The following is a 10188-nucleotide window of genomic DNA, read 5'->3' as shown; positions in this document are numbered from 1 at the left end:
GCTGTAGCGCCATTTACACCTGCTGAGCTAGCACCTGATCAGCAGCTTAATTATCGGGTAATTTTATTCTATAATATAGCAAACTGCCACAGGCAACTCGAAACTGGGTCGGACGAACTGATGTTGGCAGCGTGGTGTAGTGGTAAGAACACTTGCTACACCACACATGAGGTCGTGGGTTCAATCCCCACTGATTTCATGCTGTAGCGCCCTTTAGTAAGGCGCTATAAACGGTATAAACTCCTGCTGAGCCAGCACTTAAGCACCAGTATAATTATCAGGCAATTATAATTCATAATATCCTAAACTGCCAAAGGCAACTCGAGACTGGGTCGGAGTAACTGATGTTACTCTATGTTGAAGTCGCACATTCGACCTTCCCACATCGAGGATAAAGATACATACAAAAAATTACATATATATATATATATATATATATATATATAACTTTTGACTAAATCGTTATAAAAGGGGCTCTACGACAGTCAATATGTAAAAGTAAAAATGTACCTACAATTTTTACAAATTTATTTTTATTGTAATAATAAATAAAGAATTTATAAACTTCAATTAAAAATTATTAAATTAAAAAACACATAAATTATGTTTTGTGATTTAAAACAAATTAACAAATTCTAACTACAGAATTTTATTAAAACAAGATAAAAATAACGAAAAAAATTACACTTAAAAATCATATATAGATAAAAAAAACACTTAACATTTTTAAAATGTTATTCTGATGCTATTTTCTGCAAAGGGGCGATAAAGATTTTTCTGTATGTGAATTTACAGAATTTTTTGAAGATATTAAGTTGTCGCAAGTTGTATTTTCTATTGAGATAGAATTATTGTCAACTTGGTCGTTGGTCATTTCTTGGGGACCAAATTTTTCTTTTTTTGCTTCAAGAAAGGCAATTAGACGTAATCTAAAAATAACAAACAGAAACATGTAAATATTTTAAACTGATGTTTAAACCATAAACATTAAACCAAATAAATATTTACCCAAAAAATTGTATGCTTAAATATGCTAGTTTACTGACAATAAGTCATTTTTTTGTATATATATTTATCCTCGATGTGGAAAAGTCGAATGCGCGATTTAACATCAGATTTAACAGCAGTTTGGGATATTATAGATTATAATTGCCCGATAATTATGCTGCAGATTAAGTGCTGGCTCAGCAGGAGTTCATACCGTTTAAAGCGCCTTGCCTTACTCAAGGGCGCTACAGCATGAAATCAGTGGGGATCGAAACCACGACCTCATGTGGTGTAGCAAGTGATCTTACCACTACACCACGCTGCCGGTGTTATTTTTATAATAACCCCATATAGCCTGAACTTTTAGTGGAAAATACCTTTTAATTGATCATATACCTTTTAAATGACTGCCATTAATACGCGAAAAACCGAAATAAAATTAAAAAAATGAAATAACCGGAAAAAAAGTAAACCAAAAATTCGAAAAAAAATCTTTTTCGAAATTTTGTTTTTCGAAAATATGTCTATTCTGTAAAATGTTTTCGGTAATTTTGAAAGGTTGGAATATATACATAAACATACATATATATATGCCATTATATTGGCCGTTTCTGGCTGGTAAATTCTCAAAATTAACAGCATAGCCATAATTTGTAAAATTTTTTTAAATACGGCCTTTTTTTTAAATATACCTAATTAAAAATACTTTAAAAGTAAAAAATGTCTTATATAATATGGCTAAATATTGCCTTTTATGTTAAGTTTGTTTTCTGCAAATAAATTTTTAAAAAAAGTACAACAAACGGATCAGAGAGGACAAAATAATGTCATTTTCCTATGGTGCCAACATATGATCTTATGACGATGACGTCGGGCGTCACGTGACTCGCGAAAGTTGGGACTTTCCCTATTTACAATATTTACCTTCAAATCCTGATATCTCAAAAACTACGTGACCAATTTTTAAAATAATGGTATCCTCAAGCAAGTTGGAAAAATTACAACATAATTAAAAAAAGAAACTCTACGACCGAACCATCTCTTTAACAAAATTTTAAAAAGATCAAAATTTACAGTTTGCTTTATGTTAATACATATAAGTTTAAAACTAAGTTGTATTAGCATGAGGTTACTTCAAGTTTAATAAAAAGTATATAAAACAAGAAACTTTGATTTAGTAAAACCATTTATTCTGTTGCTTTTTGTATGTTTACAATGCATAATAGAAAATTTTATAAGCTTACTGAAGCCTTAGGTCCAGATGATTCTTCACTAAATTCTTCTTTTTGCATTAAAGTATCAGTTATCTCAGTTTCATCCAACTTTGCAACCTCAGAAGTAACTGGAACATCTTTGTTTGAATCCTAAATTATAATTAAACTTGGTTTAAAATCTTATTTTCTTGTAAGTTTGTAATTACAAATAAATTATAATAGCTATCATAACTTAGTTTAAATTATTTAATTAGGTTATTTTAAATTTCACAAAATAACAAAACTCTTTATTGCAAGAATAAAATAAAACTATGTTTTCAAAGAATGTAGTTGTTAAATGTTACTCACATTCATAGTTAAACAAGCTGGGTTTTTGCCCTACCTTTCTTGTTATTTAATTATTGCTTCAATCAGTTAGAAATGTTGTTTTTTGCCCAAAAAATAGTTTAGTTGTACATTAACATCCTTTTTTAAACCATAATTAAATATCTAGTATATATCTTATAAAAAATCACTCCTGTACAAAACAAATGTCTGGTTAAAATTTTAGTAACTAAACATTATCTCAAGTATTTAATAAAAGGGAAAAATTTCTTAGGTCGAATCTTCTTACGACTATTGAACACAAAATTTCATTAATTTTATGCTAAAAGGTGGAAATATTTGGAGCCCTATGAGCATTGTCCGCCCTAGAAACCAGTCTGGAAAGTAGGGCAGTTTTCGACGAGATCTTGTGCGTGCAAGTTTAAAAAAATGCGTGACCGCGCGTGCACGAGTACCAAAATTTCCGGTCTATGCATGCACACGTGATTTATGTTAGCATGCTTTAGGCGTCAGTACTGCACATGCACATTTTTTTTAAGAAACCAGGCATGAAAAACGTTAAATCTTGACGTGCATTTTTTTAATGAAAAAAAAATTGTGCATGCACAGTGCCCTACTTTTCAGACTGGCCTAGAAATAAGTGGAAATTTTTTACTTGAAATTTTGTCTAGAATATAGTCTATGACTATTAAATGCAAAACATTCTATTATCGACTATACATTGGAATTTTTCCACTTACATTTATGTTTTATGGCTGAACTTACATAAATATAAAATATTGTTGCAATTAGTTTGATTAAAAAAAAAAATTGTGAAAACGTTTGCGACTATCAACTCGCATCGTGTTTGCCAGTCTGGAAAGTAGGACAGTTTTCGCCCGAGATCTCGTGCATGCAAGCGTAAAAAAAATGCATGACCGCGCGTGCACACGTACCAAAATTTCCGGTCTAGGCGTGCACGCGTGACTTAGGTTAGCGTGTTTTAGGCGTTAGTACTGCGCGTGCACATTTTTTTTAAAAAACCAGGCGTGCAAAACGATAATTCCAGGCGTGCATTTTTTTTAATAAAAAAAATATCGTGCGTACACAGTGCCGTACTTTCCAGACTGGATTAAGGTAAATGCATGTCATAAATTGTTGTTAACATTTTTATTAATTCCGTATTCCTGTATTTTGAACTTTAGTATTATTCTAAAAATTAACAAATTGCAATAAGAATAAAAAGTAGGTAAAAAAATTGTTGTAACACAAAGCGTGATTTGCTACAGTACATAAGGTCCTAGGTTCAATCCTACCTGCTCTCATGCTGTAGCGCCCTTGAGTAAGCTGCTATAATCTGATAATCGATTTGAACTACTGCTACCCATAACTAACTACTACCCATAACTAAGCTATAAAATAACCCACAGGTACAGTACAACAGTGCTTTGCCTTTTTACTAATTGCCTGACCGCGCCTTGCCTTGATGATGCAAATTATTACGCATTAAGTTAAAGGTATATTATTGTTGCTGTAGCCAGTCGTTCGTTTTGTTTTTGTTTGCCAGCCTTGCCTGAAATAAATTTTTTGATCTTTAGTTTTTTTTAATTAAAAAACATAAAAGTTTTGCTGTTTTAACTTTTTTTGTAATATAATTAAATCTTGTAAGTATTTGTCCTTAAATAAGTAAGTTTAATTCGGTCCTTAAATAAGTTTTTGTCCTTAAATAAGTAAGTTTAATTCGGTATTTTTAAGTAAGGTTAGGCCTATTCAATTTACGTATAGCTTTTTTTCAATAGTCGTTTTGTAGTTTAAAAAATTGTTTATTTAACTTATTTGTACCTGGTTTAGCCTCATAAGACTCATACTGTAGTCAAACGCCCCTTTGTTATTTTTGCAACAATCTCTGCATATGTATGGCTTGGAATTTTTTAGAGACAGACGCTTAAATTCCGCCGGTTTTAATTTTTCGCACGAAGCGTGAAACCAGTTTATGCAAATTTCGCATAAAATGCCATCAAATTGGCAACTATTCTTGCACGTTGGACAAAGCCATTTTTTCATCGTTTTCTTTAATTTATTCATTATTGATCTAATGCTTTAAATAATAAAATTAGTTATGCTTTTAAGTCGGGTGCTTTATATTAAATTGCGCAATCCATTTCTTTTAAAATAAACTAAAGTTTTAAATCTGGTACTAGATAATTTTCTGTAAACCTAGATCTAACTTTCTATCAGTTTGTGACAAGCAAACTGATTTATTTATGTTTTTTTAATTCATTTTTTGTCAGGTTGTAAATTATTTAATTCCCAACCTCCCTTAAGCCAGTAAAACAGAATAACAAGATAATTTATCATCCGAAAAAAATTTTACCAGAAAGTCACCGCTTTTATTATGCCGTCATAATGTTGCAAAGATTGCAAAATTTTATAACAATAAAAATATATTTTCGTTTTATAACAATAAAAATATATTTTGATAATGTTTTAAGCATTAGTTGTACGTATAACACACCCTCTACCCCCCGGTCGCTAAGAAAATATCCAAATAATGGTGTTTTAAGCATCAGTTGTACGTATAACACACCCTCTACCCCCCCGTCGCTAAGAAAATATCCAAATAATGGTGTTTTAAGCATTAGTTGTACGTATAACACATCCTCTACCCCCTGGTCACCAAGAAAATATCCAAATAATGGTGTTTTAAGCATTAGTTGTACGTATAACACACCCTCTACCCCCCGGTCGCCAAAAAAATATCCAAATAATGATGTTTTAAGCATTAGTTGTACGTATAACACACCCTCTACCCCCGGTCGCCAAGGAAATAGACAATTAATGGTGTTTTAAGCATTAGTTATACGTATAACACACCCTCTACCCCCGGTCGCTAAGAAAATATCCAAATAATGGTGTTTTAAGCATTAGTTGTACGTATAACACACCCTCTACCCCCCGGTCGCTAAGAAAATATCCAAATAATGGTGTTTTAAGCATTAGTTGTACGTATAACACATCCTTTACCCCCCGGTCGCCTAGAAAATAGCTAAATATTGATAAAATAGGCATTATTTCATCGTAATATACATCTTCTATCTCCCGGTCGTCGCCGGTCGCTCCCGGGCTGTTTTTAGTAGGACCGTGCAAAAAAAACAGTTCCGGTACTTTGGGCTCCTTCAGTTGCGGTCGGTCCCATTTTATTGAAACCGGAAAAAAAATCTTTTTTGTTTTTCTAGGTCTTATTAATGGCAACTGTCGTAAAATTTTAGTAGAAATAAAGCCCGGCGTTCACGTATAGCTAAAACGCAAAATGTTTAGTTAAGCTGATTAAAATTTAAATATTTTCGATTTTAAAAACTTAAATAGTCTCAAAAAATAAAATTACTTTATAAACATAAATTCTAAAATTAAAAAAAACAATATAATTTGATTAAAAGGATCATTCATACTTTCCCTTTGGCAACTATAAATTTTAACACCCTAATAACTAAGCTTTTGAGCCCAAAGGGAGTTTATGCCAATTATAGCACCTTACTTAAGAACGCTGCAGCATGAGAAGAGCAGTGTTGATCGAACCCAGAACCTCATGTTGTGAGGCAAAGATTCGATCCCCGCTTTCCTTATGCTAAAGCACTCTCGAGTAAAGCAGGATCGTATGTAGGGTTTTTTATTATGAACGCTATCTAAAAAATTTTGCAGTTAGCAAAAAATTAAGAATTTTATATTCTTGTATTACCTAACCCATAAGCACCAAAGCACCAGTATTGAAACAAAGTGTTTTAATCACTACACCCTTTATCTTATAATTAAGTGCCCCCCTACTTATCTACAGGGTAATGCAATAATTAGTTGCTACCGGTTGTTCTGTCCGAATATATTTATTATTTTAGTTTAATGATAGCAAAGCTTGGACAATTTTGCTTCCATATTTTTAAATTCATTTTTTAAGTATGGTTTCAAGACATTATTTAATCCTAAAAATCTTTTAAAATTGGGATTTACTTATAAGTTTGATTATACATAAAAACAACTTTAAAATGCAAGACTTAAAATCCTATAAAAAACAACTAAAAATGCAAAGCACAAAATTTTTGTTATAGTGAGATTTAAAGCAACTAAAATAAATCGCTACTTGTAAAACACAAAAGCGACAATAATTACTATAAAAGAATGAAGAAAAATGTAAAATTTATCTAAAGCATAGTTGATTACAAAAAATTATTTGAAAAATAGATACAAATTTATAAAAATATAAAATAAGTCAAAAAATAAGTACTGTTTGGGTATAGAAGATAACGAACTAAAAAATACTGCAAAATAATGACCCAAAAACAAAGAAATTTAATGGGTAATTATCTTTTTAAAACTATGAACAATATTTATGACACCTTTATTGTGTTTTAAAACGTTTAGAAGTTTTTTTTACATTAAAACAATAAATGTTTCACAAAAACTAGCACTTAAGTTCCTTTTAAAAAAATTGTACGTTTATCTACAAAGTGTACAAACGATAAGTTTTAACTAAGATATACCAAACCCCAATCCATCCCCCGTTGATAAGTTTAATGTCAATTTCCCTTTCTGTTGATCTAAAAATTTTGTTTTTAAAAAAGGATTTAAATAAAATTATTTAAACAATCCATATTTTTTAAAATAAAATTATGTTGTTCTCTTAAGCACATTACAAAATGCAACAACATACATAAAGATTAGCATGTTTATTTAACAAAAACATTAAAGTGCTAGATTATTATTATTAAAAGCTTTTTTTATGTTACCTTGATGTGAAAGTATGCTTGATACTAAGCCATCGTTGTTGCCCTCTAGCGGACCCTCGCTCGCCTGTGCTCCTTCCACAAATTTCGTGCGGTGGCGCTGTGGAGCAGAAACACCTAAATCACGACAAATGTTTAAAGTTAATTTTTGTAAAACAATATTGTGTAAATGGGTCGTGTTTTTTGACCCATTCGTAAAGTGGGTTGAACCAGAACCATTTTTTAACCAGTACGCTATACTACCGTATATGCTAACATTATTAATATTACAAAGACATTAAGCTAGCCCACTAGCCCACTTTCAAAGGCCTAATGTAATAAGGGGTCATCTCTTACCATACAAGCAAGCCCCTTACAACGTACCGAATTTCCAACTAATTAACCAGCCTTCAACAATAGTTTAATTATTAACTTTCTTAATAGTATGAGGCTTGACATGCAAAATAATAAACAATGAGAATATGTTATTGAATTGTCTGTTTTCTAAAAATGGCAATACCATTAAGTAGACTTTATATTAAATTAGAACATCTTCAAATATACACATTGAAACTTAGTGGATGATATTTTTTTTGTATATATTTTTATCCTCGATAAGGAAAAGTCAAATGCGCGACTTAGACATAGAGTAACATCAGTTACTCCGACCCAGTCTCAAGTTGCCTGTGCAGTTTAGGATATTATAGAATATAATTGCCCGATAATTATGCTGCTGATTAAGTGCTGGCTTAGCAGGAGTTCATACCGTTTATATCGCCTTACTCATGGGCGCTACAGCATGAGATCAGTGGGGATTGAACTGTAGGGACTGAGGTCAAAAAAATCTAATCATAAAAGTATTGACTCCTAAGGGTGCTCTTATCCGAATATAAATGCATTGATGTATAAAGTATAAGTCTCTAAAGTCTAAAACAGGGTTTAAGACCCGTTAAAATGGTCAAAAATAGCAAACTGAATCTACAGACAACATCTATTTATTAATCAAGCACGTACATCACATAATTATCCCAAAAGTTACATTACACATATACAAAAAATGGTATTACACGTACACACTACAAAATCTGGTTTCTAGGTTACTTACCTAGCGATAAACATAATTGCCAGTACATTACACACACAAAAAACGTTTACCGTATATCGACTACATCCTTTATTATGGTATTTTACTGTTAACTAATTCTAGATATAAAACTTGGCAAAGTAAAAGTAGGTAGGTGCTTTAGGAACCAAAAAATATACTAACTGTCAGAAAATAAAATCGCACAAGAAAAACACAAAAACCGACAACTGTCAATCCACATTTTTACATCAAAAGGGTTACACTATTTTTTATTTTATTTTTTTTTGTATATATTTTTTTTTTGGTTTAAGACTCGTTAAAAATGGTCAAAAATAGCAAAATGAATCTACAGACAACATCTATTTGTTAATCAAGCACGTACATCACATAATTATCCCGAAAGTTACATTACACATATTATACAAAAAATGGTATTACACATACACACTACAAAATCTGGTTTCTAGGTTACTTACCTAGCGATAAACATAATTACGAGTACATTACACACACAAAAAACGTTTTCCGTATATCGACTACATCCTTTATTATGGTATTCTACTGTTAACTAATTCTAGATATAAAACTTGGCAAAGTAAAAATAGGTAGGTGTTTTAGAAACCAAAAAATATACTAACTGTCAGAAAATAAAATCGCGCAAGAAAAAAACAAAAACGGACAACTGTCAATCCACATTTTTACATCAAAAGGGTTACACTATTTTTTATTTTTTTATTTATTTTTTTGTATATATCTTTATCCTCGATGTGGGAAAATCGAATTTGCGACTTAAACACAGAGTAACATAAGTTACTCTGACCCAGTCTCGAATTGCCTGTGGCAGTTTGGGATATTATAGAGATTATAATTGCCCGGTAATTATGCTGCTGATTAAGTGCTGGCTCAGCAGAAGTTCATACCGTTTATAGCGCCTTACTCAAGCCTTACTCAAGGGCGCTACAGCATGAGATCAGTGGAGATTGAACCCACGACCTCATGTGTGGTGTATCAAGTGTTCTTACCACTACACCACGCTGCCGTCTTATATTAACCCTTATTCTATGAAATTTATAGAATAATACAGTACGACTGAACAGGAAATTAGGCACAGCTTCCACTGGCTCTACATAACAAATAGCGACAATGTTTACAAGGGCACGCGAAAAATACACAATTGGACCATGTTCAATATAATAACGATTAAATTTAGAGCGTCTAACTGCCTTATGGGCGTTAAACTTGTCCTTGAATAAAGGGGTTAATTTGTTTGTCCCCTTTATAACCTGTATATATTTAAATATACATAAATACAGTCTCTATGAGTTTTTTCATATCAATAAGTCTTTTGTACGGTGTTTAAACCGCACGGGATGGTAGCGAGTTTGCACTGTTTCGGTTCGCGCGAAAGTAAAGTTATTATTGCGCCTGTGAAAATGGGTTTCTTACGTATTTCTTTTGTTTGTTGAATCAATATCAGTTGATTCTGGTTAATAATGTTCTGTTTTTGGTACCCCAGTGGCCAACGCTGTAATTTATTGTCCAAGGCCACCAACAGGTCATACGGTTTTCTCGTCGTTCGGTGTGAACTGGCAACAAGTCTGGTTTGAGGCTAGGAAAGCCTTGGCATTAGAATTGATGGAGATGCTAAGCGCTTTCCTACAGAACCCACGACCTCATTGTGGTGTGGCAAGTGTTCTTACCACTACACTACGCTGCCGGTATTTTATAAACACATATATACAATATAAAAAATAAATTAAAAAATATTAATTCATTAATTGAAATTTTGAATAAAAAATGACAACAACATAAATATATATACAAATACCACATCCAACACTTTGTA

General features: G+C 31.8%; 1 long non-coding RNA gene across 1 annotated transcript; it reads right to left on the bottom strand.

Moving 5' to 3' along the window:
• Positions 1–522: 522 nt before the first annotated feature.
• On the bottom strand, positions 523–2878 carry LOC145759851 (uncharacterized). Its single transcript, XR_014286544.1, has 3 exons — positions 2584–2878; positions 2232–2351; positions 523–929 (listed from the first exon to the last, which is right to left on the bottom strand). It is a non-coding gene; the product is annotated as an uncharacterized LOC145759851 (long non-coding RNA).
• Positions 2879–10188: the final 7310 nt, after the last annotated feature.

The sequence above is a fragment of the Corella eumyota genome, chromosome 7 (genome assembly GCF_963082875.1).
Source record: "Corella eumyota chromosome 7, kaCorEumy4.1, whole genome shotgun sequence".
Lineage (NCBI taxonomy): Eukaryota > Metazoa > Chordata > Ascidiacea > Phlebobranchia > Corellidae > Corella > Corella eumyota.
The sequence above is the reverse complement of the archived record's forward strand: the minus strand, read 5'-3'. Positions and strand labels throughout refer to the sequence as shown.